The sequence below is a fragment of the Chelonia mydas genome, chromosome 19 (assembly GCF_015237465.2).
Source record: "Chelonia mydas isolate rCheMyd1 chromosome 19, rCheMyd1.pri.v2, whole genome shotgun sequence".
Classification (NCBI taxonomy): Eukaryota; Metazoa; Chordata; order Testudines; family Cheloniidae; genus Chelonia; species Chelonia mydas.
The window spans coordinates 19,056,896-19,069,017 of NC_051259.2; positions in this window are offsets into that span (position 1 = coordinate 19,056,896).

Below are 12,122 nucleotides of genomic sequence, written 5' to 3' on the forward strand. Positions count from 1 at the left end.
TCTGAATATGCCCCTTCTCTGCCTCTTAGCCTCCAAAAAAAGGACAGCCTGCAGAGGTGCACATGCAATTATTACCCAGCCCCCTGCGCCCCCCCCTCCCACCCACACCCCAACCCTAAGCCCACCACCAATCCGGGATTGGTGCAGTGTTCCTGTGCAGAGGAGTAGTAAGGTGGAAAACTTCCACTTCCTTACCATCTCCAAGCTCATCCCAAACTGGAAAGCGACTAATGGTGTTCCAAAATTGAGGAAGAAGCAATATGTTATCATTATTGCCATGGAGACCTGGACCAATACAACGACTTTGTTCTGCATCTCCGCTCTCCCAGCTTCTACACATGACATGCTGTGCCCTCCCACCCCCTGGCAGGAGCATTATCAACCCCACAATGCCTGGCTAATCTGCAGGTCAAGAAAAGGAAGACACAAGATGAGATGTTTCGGGACCTTGTGTCTGCATCCCAGAAGAGGGATAAGAAGACAGAGGAGTGAAGGGAAGTTCTCCTTGCAGAGATAGAGACAGAAAGTTGACATAGGGCAGCACTGAGAAAGACAGAGACATGCAGAAACAGGTGTTGGAGTTGATGCAGAAGCAGACAGTCCTGTTGGAAAATATTCTGGTTTAATGTTCCTGCCCAGCTCCTCAACCCAGCCATCTTCTGTAGCCCATGGGGAGCAACATATATGGGGAGCAGCAGTACACTTCCCCAAGTTGCAGCCACAGGCACATCCCTTCCCACTCCACACACCAAGACCACAAGCACAGAGAACACCTTCACTCATTCAGCCCACCTTCACTCCTGCAGCTACAGCTGATGAGTTCTGCCCTGGCCATTCTATACCCCAAGACAAGGGGCAACACGAAAAAATCCTGCACCTAAACATCTGTGACCAGAGGAGCACAAACATGCATTCTGTACCTTAGGCAAGCCTGCCTCGTCTGCACTGACATGTTCCGTAAAGCTTGCACTGGTTCATGTTGTGTTTTATGTTCCACTGGTTTTAAGTTTGCCTTGTATGTGTTCAGCTTCTCGGAACATGTTCACAGCATTCTGAAAGTCTCTGCACCTCTGCTCCCACCCACTGGGGAGGCGCTGTCCCTGCTCTCGCAGATGTTGTGCAAAACACAGCACACAGTGATCACATGATGCAGACTCTGCACAAAAGCCTTCCGTCTCATCATGAGACAATGCCATCTCCCTTTCAGCCTTCCAAATGCCCCCTCCACTGTCATTCTGCAGCTACTCAGGGTACAGCTGAACAGCTCCTTTCTCCTGTCCGCGTACGTAGTAAAAGCTTCATAAGCCAGGAAAGATGAGAGTAAGCTGGGTCTCATAGAACCATAGGGTTAGAAGAGACCACAAGGGTCATCTCCTCTAACCCCCTGCCTGAACCATCCACGCCAGGAGGCTATCCAGCCTCCATTTGCAAACCTCCGGTGGAGGAGCTTCCATCACCTCCCTAGGCATCTGTTCCATTGTCCTACTGTTCTTTCAGTTAGGAAGTTTATCCTGAGATTTAATCTAAATCTGCTCTGCTGTAGTTTGAACCCATTGCCTCCTGTCCTGCCATATATGGCAAAAGAGAACAACTTTTCTCCATCTTTTTTATGGGAACCTTTCAAATATCTGAAGACGGCAACCATATCCCTCCTTAATCTCCTCTTCCAAACTAAATATACCCAGTCACTTCAGCCTTTGCTCATATGACTTGCATTCCATCCCTTTGATCATCTTTGTCACTTGCCTCTGGATCGTTTCCAGTTTCTCTACATCCTGTCTATACATTGGTGACCAAAACTGGACATGATACTCCAGCTGAGACCTAACCACGCCGAGGAAAGCGGTACCATCACCTCCTGTGACTTGCATGATGTGCATCTGCTAATGCAGCCTAAACTTACATTTCTTTTTTTGCAATAGCACCGCATTGCTGACTTATGCTGAGGTTGTGTTCCATCATATCTCCCAGATCCTTCCTCCATTCTGTCGTTGTGCATTTGGGTTTTTCTTCCCTAAGTGGAGCACTTTACAATGGTTTTTGTTGAATATCATTTTTGTCGTCTATAGCCCAGTTCTCCAATGTATCAAAATCCTTCTGAATTTTAGCTCTGTCCTCCAAAGTATTGGCCACCCCCCTTAGTTTTGTGTCATTTGTAAATTCGATCAGTGCGCTCTGTATTAACTCCAGACCTAGAACAGGTCCCCGTGAAACCCCACATGATACCTCTCTCCAATCTGACATCATTCCATTAATAGTGACTCTTTGTTTGCAGTTGTTTAACCCGTTATGTATCCACTTAATGGTAGTTCCGCCAAGCCCGCATTTCTCCAGCTTACTTATCAGAATGTCATGTGGGAAGTCCAGTATGTTATATTCACTGCATTCCCCCGTCCACCAAATCAGTCTCCCTGTCAAAGAAGGAAATCAAACTGGTTTGGCATAATTTGTTTGTGGTAAATCCAGGCTGGCTGCTAGTGATCAGCCCTTCATCCTCCAGATATTTGCAAATTGAGTGTTTTCTACATTGCTTTAGTAACTTCCCAGGTACTGAGGTCAGTCTGACTGTCCTGTAGTTCCCTGGCTCCTCCTTTTCCCCCTTTTTAAAGGTGATGGGCACTACGTTAGCCCTTCTCCAGGCTTCCGGGACCTCTCCTGTCATCCATGAGTTCGTAAATATTATTGCCAGTGGCTCTGAGATTTCTTCAGCTAATTCCTTCAGTACCCTGGGGTAAATAGCATCCAGCCCCGCTGATTAGAGTTCATTCAAATTGATCGGAAGATCTCTTACATGTTCTTTACTTACCCCGATCTGCATCCCTTCCCCTTTATTGTCTATGGTAACTTCGCTAGTCATCCGGTAACATGTTATTTTTTGGGAGAAGACTGAAGCAAAGTCGGCAGTGAGCGGCTCCGCCTTCCTATCATCTTCCGTTATCAGCTCACCTTCTCCACTGAGCGGTAGACACACACTGTCCTTGATCTTTCTTTTTTGTCTGACATATTTGTAGGACCCCTTCCTGTTGTCTCTAACATTTCTTGACAGTTGTAACTCATTCTTTGCCTTGGCTTTCCTGGTTTTGTCCCACCATGCTTGCGCTATTCCCATGTTTACCTCCCTGGTGACGTGCCCCTCCTCCCATTCCCTGGATGGAAACCGCTTGCTTGTTAGACAGCTAAAAAGCTCCCTGTCCAGCCACATTGGCCTCCTGTGGCTCTTCTTATTTTTCCTCTGCACATGAATAGCATGATGTGGAGCCTTGAGTATTATGTCTTTTCGGAACTGCCAGCTCCCTTTGACTCCTCTTCTTCCTAATTGGTCTTTCCATGGGACCTGGCCTACTATTTCTCTGAGTCGCTTGAAATCTGCCTTTCTGAAGTCCAGTGTCCTTGTCTTGCTGTTCTCCCACAATGATGGGGAATCACAACACCATTAATGTTCATAGCAATCCTGGAAGCAAAATTTCCACTTTTCACTAAATAAAGCACGTCTGAGTTTTGAAAGATCGTGGCATCATGGACCTTTCCAGACCACCCCACTTAATATTGGTGAACCTGCCACAGTGATCAACCAGCCTTTGGAGTACCATGGAGATGTGCCCATCAGTAATCTCCAGTGCATTGCCCAGCTTTATCACCTGGAGCATCCACATCCTCTTTGTAGCAGCACAGCGCTCCATCACAGCACCCTGACAGGTGACCTACCAAACTGGCTAGTTACTGACAGGTAGCAACCAGGGATGGCCAGCGTCCCGAAGGTGAAGGACACATGCTTGTCCAAGCTGAGGGGAGTTCTCATGTAGGGGTTCTCTTGCTGCAGCTCCTTGGTGAGCTCTGCGTAGATCTCTAGGAAAGTAGCCTCTTGTCAAATTCTGCTGCAGGGCTGGTCACCCCAGGTCATGAGCATTGTCCTTTCCCTCTGGTCAGTGGTGGTGTCCCGAGCCCAGAAATAGCACTCCCCTCGATGAAGCTGCTTCTGGAAAAATTCATCCACAAGTAGCTGCTCAATTTCATTCTCCTCTTCCTCCCCTACCCTGATCAGCTCAGCTGGGCGGTGGCTGGGCAACTGCAAATGCTTGTGCAGCAGCCCCTGAATATTAGTGACTATCAGGGTCTCAGCATGAAGCTGTATTTCCTCTATGACAACTGACAGCAGCTTGAAAATGGCCCTGGCTCACAAAAGACAAGTGAATCATGGGATACGAGCATAGGAATCATGGGAATTTGCTACTGTGACCCCAGGTGCCAGAATGCTGGTGGCTTCCGACAGGCATCCCACAGTACATCACAAGAAAAATCCCACAATGCACAGAGCCCAGTAGTGGGACAGTGCCCCAAGGGGTACCGATCTAGAATGCTGAGTGCTTACTTGAAAAAAACTCCATGCTGCTTGGATGCACTGACTCAAAGATAAGTAGGAGGAAGCCAGCTGTGTAGATGCAACTACTTCAGATTAGTTAATAAACAAAACAAAGATGCTGCAAAACCTTCCCATGTAGACAAGCCCACATCACTTTTGCAAATGACTCACTTAGGGGTTTTTGAACATTTTACCCTGTCTGAACATATGGAGCAATAGAAATAAACTAGTGAACAGCAGAGGCTAGCTACACACACACACACACCTCTACCCCCTCAGACTCGTAACACTCCCATCCAAACAAGCAATATTCATATTTACTGATACTATTGTCCTGAGAGTGTCCATCACTCAGCCTCTATGTGTAAGAGCTCTACTTTTAGGTTATCCAATGCCAGAATAAAATAAAATTAAGAACATAAGAATGGCCATACTGGGTCAGACCAAAAGGTCCATCCAGCCCAATATCCTGTCTACCGACAGTGGCTAATGCCAGGTGCCCCAGAGGGAGTGAACCGAATAGGTAATGACTACTGATCTCTCTCCTGCCATCCATCTCCACCCTCTGACAAACAGAGGCTAGGGACACCATTCCTTGTCCATCCTAGCTAATAGCCATTAATGGACTTAACCTCCATGAATTTATCCAGTTCTCTTTTAAACCCTGTTATAGTCCTAGCCTTCACAACCTCCTCAGGCAAGGAGTTCCACAGGTTGACTGTGCACTGAGTGAAGAAGAACTTCCTTTTATTTGTTTTAAACCTGCTGCCCATTAATTTCATTTGGTGGCCCCTCGTTCTTATATTATGGGAACAAGTAAATAACTTTTCCTTATTCACTTTCTCCACACCACTCATGATTTCATATACCTCTATCATATCCCCCCTTAGTCTTCTCTTTTCCAAGCTGAAAAGTCCTAGCCTCTTTAATCTCTCCTCATATGGGACCTCTTCCAAACCCCTAATCGTTTTAGTTGCCCTTTACTGTGGCACCATGGGCCATGTGGCATTTGTCTGTTCAGCCAAAGCCCCAAATCACATGGCTTCAGAAAAATGCCCCTGCCCACCCTTGGTCAGAGGGTGGAGCCTGGGTAATATAGGAGACCCCACTCACCAAGCCCTTCCAGACATCTGCCCCGCCTCCTCAAAATCATCCCCTCATTTACAGCTCCCACATTCCAATTTCAGGGCTCCAGACAAGCTTTTCCCCTCCAGTGGGCTTTGACTGATCTGGGCAAGGGCTCATTTCATGGATGCCACTGTAGCCCAAGCACTTGGTCTCCTCGTACAGTCCAAGACCACCCCTGAGCTGGCTGAGAGAGCTGATGACTCACTGCTTGCTTCTGATCCCATCAGTCAGGAAGCCATTGTTCTGGAAACTGTACATGGGGAACATTGTGACATTAGACTCTATATTCTTTATGAAAATATGCTTATGATATGGGTCTGACATAATTGATATGTTCTTTATGCAAGAGGGCTCATGTAAGATATCATTGGAAAGGTTATGATTTACTGAATGTGAGTATCCATGTTGTATGCTTGTATCATTTCTCTACCTGAAGTTAGGAATATTGCCTATGTATCTGTATTTCAAATGGGTTACTTTGGGTGTCACCCCCAACTAGCCCTTCATGTACAACAATGAGAAAGCCAGACAGTGCTAATGGCCCATTAGCAAAGACAATGGACTCTAAAAGAGCGTAGTCTTCCTGTGGCTGCTCAAGACAGGCTACGAGCAATGGCTGCTACAGCCATGCAGAGACATAGGTCCAAATCACCTGGTACTGTATACCCCTCCTCACCTTTTGGATTGCCAGTGTTTTTCTACTGGAAGACAAAAGATTTCTGCCTTATACAAGAGCGATATAAGACAGGGGAGTGACATCATTGTGATTCTTCTTTGCCTCCCCACCCAAAGAGACACTGAAAAACACCTGGAACGAAGAACTGAACTTGGGGGAGAAGGGTTGAGCCCAAGCTGGAAGGGCATCTAGCTTGTGAGTAGTAATACCTGAGGTCTCAAGCTGAAGACCAGTGCAGCTGCCTTTCCAGACTTTCTGTAATCTGCATGCAACAATATCTAGGGTGAGAAATTACTATTTGTAACCAATTTCTTTAGTGAAACAAGCTTAGTTGGCGTGTTTTGCTTTATTTGCTTAGTAATCTGATTTGTTCTATTAGCTATCTCTTTAACCACTTAAGATTCACCTTTTGTAGTTAATAAACTTTATTTCTTGTTTATAATATAATCCCATTTGTGCCTCCACACTGAGGGAGGAGGCGGGTTTCATAATATACCTTTGGAACTGCACTCCAAGGGAGGTGGACACCTGAGTGCTGGGGCAAGTCCCTTAAGATGAGTCTTCCCAGAGCTGGTCTCAGTGTCTGTGTCGTTCTGAAGTTGGGTGTGGCCCTGCCTGTGTGTGTGTGTGTTGGAGGAGGCTTAATAGCCTGGCTCAGCAAGAAAGGTAAAAAGGGTGTCCAGGCTGGCAGAACAGGTGGGCTCAGTAGTATCTCAGCACATCAGGTGGCATCTTGAAGGGGGAAAAACCGTCACAAACACCGTGAACTCCTTCAGTTCAGCCTAATGCAGTCACCACACTTTCCTGGGATACTTGGCAGCCAGGGGATTCCATGTATCTCCTGGTGGCAGCACATTGTGACGTTTAACTCAGAGTACTGCTAAACTAACTGCCTTTTGGCCCCAGAGTTCCATAATCCCCAGCCAGACTCATTTGGGTTTCAGGTATGTTGAGGGGTACACAGGCTTGAGCAGCTGAATAGGCCTCCTTACTTGTAGGGTCAGCCATTTCTCTCCCCATGAGATACCAAGAATTCATAGACGTGTTCAAAAAATGGAACGCAGACACCTTGCCCCACCACTGTGAATATGACTGCCCAATTGATTTGCATCCCAATGCCAAGATATTATTTGGGCAAATATACTCTATGTCTGAGCCTGAAATGGTAGCTCTTAAAGCCTATATCCATGAGAATCTGAAAAAGGATTTTATCCAATAGTCTGTCTCCCTAGCTGGGTTCCCATCTTGTTAGTAAAAAAAAAAAAAAAAAGGGTGGATCTTTTGAGGCTGTGCGTGGCATACAATCATCGTGTGAAATTGATACCCACTACCTGTGATTCCGGAGCTCCTAGACTGGGTAAGAATTGCCCAAATATTAACCAAGCAGGACCTCAGGGGCCTATAATCTAGTTAGGATCTGGTTAGGGAACAAATGGAAGACAGTGTTTTGAACACAATATGGCCACTTTTAATACCAGGTTATGCCTTTTGGCCTCACCAAAGCAACTGCCACTTTACAGCACCTCATCAGTGATGTCTAGTGGGACATTTTGGACCACGATGTGATTGCCTATCTAGAGAACATTTTAATTGATTCCAAGTATAAACCCATGCAAGACCAGCATGTGTGCAATGTATTGGGAAGGCTCCACCACATCTATGCAAACTTGGAAAAATATATCTTCAGGCAAACTAGCATAGAATTTTTTGGGTGCACACTGTCTCTCAAAGAGGTCCACATGCAGTCCCACAAGGTAGAAGCAATCCATGACTGGGTGATGCGCTGAAACATTCGGGAAATCCAACTTTGTTGAACTGCCTAATTGATTTGCATCACAATGCCAAGATACTATTTAAGCAAATATACTCCACGTCTGAGCCTGAAATGGTAGCTCTTAAGAACTATATCCATGAGAAACTGAAAAAGGATTTTATTCAACAGTCCGTTTCCCCAGCTGGGCGCCCATTCTCTGTGTGGACTACCATGCCTTAAATAAAATCACTGTGCAAAATCTATACCCATTACTCTGATTGCCTGGTGACCATATATAAACTTCCTGCTTCCTTTCTAGCCTTGTCTGAGCAACAAGTCATTGCCTTCCAGTTGCTGTTTGTCCTTGCTTGACCTTGCTGTCCACACCCATCCTGTTTTGCTGCCTTGCCCAACCCCACCAATTGCCTTGCTGTATCTTCCCCTCGGATTGGATCTCCTGGATATTGAACCTCTTGCATGAACTCTGACCACTGATCTGGACTGCATTTCAACCTGCCTGACACCTGGGCATTACAGCAGGAGAGACAAGCATGGTGCTCCTGGCTAGGGTAGAATTCTGGACCAAATGTTTCAAAAGTGACCCCCTAATTCTAGGTGCCCAGCTTGAGACCCCTACAGACCTGGTTTCAGAAGTGCTGAGCACCCATATATCCCACTGACTTAGGTTGGAGTTACAGATGACCAGCACCTCTGAAAATCAGACTCTGGTCTCAAAAGGGCAGAGAGTCAGTGGCCAGAATGCCAGAGGGTTTTAAGTACACCAAAAGCAGGAAACCTGCCACAGTCAGTGGGGTCACTGAATGATCGAGGTGCTAAAGGAGCACTCAAGGAACAGAAGGTTGTTGCAGAGAAGCTAAATGAATTCTTTGCATCGGTCTTCACTGCAGAGGACATGGGGGAGATCCCCAGACCTGAGCCATTCTTTTTAGGTGACAAATCTGAGGAACTGTCGCAGACTGGGGTGTCTGTAGAGGAGCTTTTTGAACAAATGATCAATTAAAAATAAGACGTTACCAGGACCCGCAGGAACAAACATATGAAATTGCAAAACTACTAACTGTGGTACGTAATCTATCGCTTAAATCAGCCTCTGTGCCAGATGACGGGAGGATGGCTAAAGGAATGCCGTTAAAAAAAAAGGCTCCAGAGACGATCCTGGCAATTCTAGCCCCACTAAACCTAACTTCACTACCAAGCAAATGTTTTTGAAACTATAGTAAAGAACAGAGTTAACAAACACCTAGATGAACACAATATGCTGGGGAGAGGTAACGTGGCTTTTGTAAAGGGAAATCCTGCCTCACCAACCTATTAGCATTCTTTGAGGGGGTCAACCAGGATGTGGACAAGGGTATTCCAGTCAATACAGTCTGCTTGGACTTTCAGAAAGCCTTTGACAAGATCATAGAATCATAGAAGATCCCTCACCAAAGGCTCTTAAGCAAAGTAAGCAGACATGGGATAAGAGGGAAGGTCCTCTCATGAATCAGTAACAGGTTTAAAAGACAAGAAACAAAGGGTAGGAATAAATGGTCAGTTTTTACAATAGAGAGAGGCAAACAGCAGCAGGGTTCCACAAAGATCTGTAGTGAGATCTATGATTCTCAAGGTATTCATAAACATCTGGAAAAGCAGGTGAACAGTGAGGTGCCAAAGTTTGCTGATGATACAAAATTGCTCAAGGTAGTTAAGTCCAAAGCAGACTGCAAAGAGATCTCACAAAACTGGGTAACTGGGCAACAAAATGGCAGATGAAATTCAAGGTTGATATATGCAAAGTAATTCACATTGCAAAACATAATCCCAATTATACATACAAAATGATGGGGTCTAAATTAGATGTTACCACTCAAGAAAGAGATCTTGGAGTCATTGTAGATAGTTCTCTGAAAACGTCTGTGCAGCAGCAGTAAAAAAAGCTAACAATGTTAGGTACCATTAGGAAAGGGATAGATAATAAGACAGAAAATATCATAATGCCAATATATACATCCCTGGTACGCCCACACCTTACGTACTGCATGCTGTTCTATTCGCTCTATCTTTAAAAAGGTTCAGAAAAGGGCAACAAAAATTACAGGGATCTGGAACAGCTTCCATATGAGGAGAGATTAAAAAGATGGGGACTGTTTAACTTAGGAAGCAGATGACTACAGCAGGATATGGTAGAAGTCTATAAGATCATGAAGAAAGTGAATCTGGAAGTGTTATTTACCTCTTGACATAACACAAGAACTAGGGGTCACCCAATGAAATGAATAGGCAGCAGGTTTAAAACAAACTAAAGGAAGTACTTCTTCACACAAAGCACAGTTAAGCTGTGGGAACTCATTGAATGGGATGTTGTGAAGGCCAAATATATAACTGGGTTAAAAAAATAGGTAAGTTCATGGAGAATAGGTCCATCAATGGTCAGAGACACAATCCCATGCTCTGGGTGTCACTAACCCTCCAACTGCCAGATGCTGGAACTGGATGACAGGGGATGGATCACTCAGAATTGCCCTGTTCTGGTCATTCCCTCTGAAGCGTCTGGCACTGGCCATTGTCAGAGACAGGATTCTGGGCGAGATGGACCATTGGTCTGACCCAGTCTGGCCGCTCTTCTGTTCTTAAGGGACCATTAGACCATCTAGTGTGACCTCCTGTACATCACTCAGTTACCCCTGTACTGAGCCCAATAATTTTTGTTTGATTGTATTTGAGGCATTCAAAATCGACAGTCGTTTTCTATAGAAATAGGAGATGAAATATGGGGAAGAATGGATTTACTGGAGACCTGGAGTGGAACCAATTGGCTTTGAGAGGGTGTAAGTCTGAGAGGGGAAGCTCAAGGCTAGAGTTAAACCCTATTTCTGCTCCTTCTGAGGCATGATTACCGTAATATGCTGTGGAGACAATTCTGTTCTGATGTAACAATTCTATATTGCAACATGTAACAATTCCCCTGTTCAGGATGTCCCAATATTTCCTTACAATAAAAATATTCAACCCTTACCCAATGAGATGTAAGCCACAATCTGCACCATTCCAGTGAGTGCGGGAGGGAGGCAGAGTCTCAGTGAAGGGGTGGGAAGAGTGTGGGGTGATGCAGTGACTGAGCAATGGGGTGTGTAGGGGCAGCAGAGTTAGTGAGTGATTGGTGAACAGGAAGCAGGGTATGGAGATGTGGGAGAAGCAGGGAGGTTTATACACAGCATGTCTGTTCTCTCTTTATAAAGATAGTGATTTCCTTCATGAGAAGGACCTAAATAATTTCTGTTGAGCAGAGGAATCACAGGAGGTGGGCCCTGGAGCCCTCTGAGAGAAACCAAGCACCACTTCACATGGCAGAAAGGGGCTCCCATTTTCTGTTCAAGCCACTCCTGAAGGAAGATATGCTTGAGGGCAACATCCAGAGCTCAATCACAAGAATAATTCACACACACTCACACACACACACACACACGATGTAACAGACAGAATATGCATCACCAAATCTTATCTCATCACCGAGGGCTACAAGAGAGAGAGAGAACTGTCTGCAGAGCACTGGTCTACATAGCAGCCAAAGAGATGGAGACAAGTGACAGCGGGGAGAGAGAGCAGGTGGGAACATCCCTCTCAAGAAAGGTGAGGAGAAGTCTGAGAGGAGTGAGCAAGTGCCCAGCACAGCCAGACTGCTTCTCAGCCTCAGCACTGGAAACACTGAAATGCAGAGATGTCAGTCAGCAAGTAGCCCCTGCTCCATTACACAGATGTAGAAGCTGGTTGTGTAAGAGCTTTGTAGAGCTCAGTGATAACCTCTCTGCCCAGAGGTGAATTGTCCTAGCTTTCCTGCATGTATTCATTATTCCAAAAGGCTGAATCATTCAGTGACTGATTCTTGTACTGGAGCTTGTTCATGAGCACGTCATTGTGCATATTCAGAATTCAAACCATGTTGGTTAGTTTTACTGGCCTTGTAGATCACATGGTTTGTTCTGTTCCCTGAGCCAATGGACATAGCTCTGAAAACTAGGTTTCCATGGTGATCGCTCACATTTCTCAGTTTAAAATGGGGTTTCCACCAATATTTTCTATCTTTGCTTTAAATTTACTCTATGCACTGGTGCATAGAGTGAATTTAAACACCTCATTCCCCAGGCTATTCATGGGAAGTGAACACCCCAACGCTCAGAGGGGAAAGTCAATTCCGTTTTTAT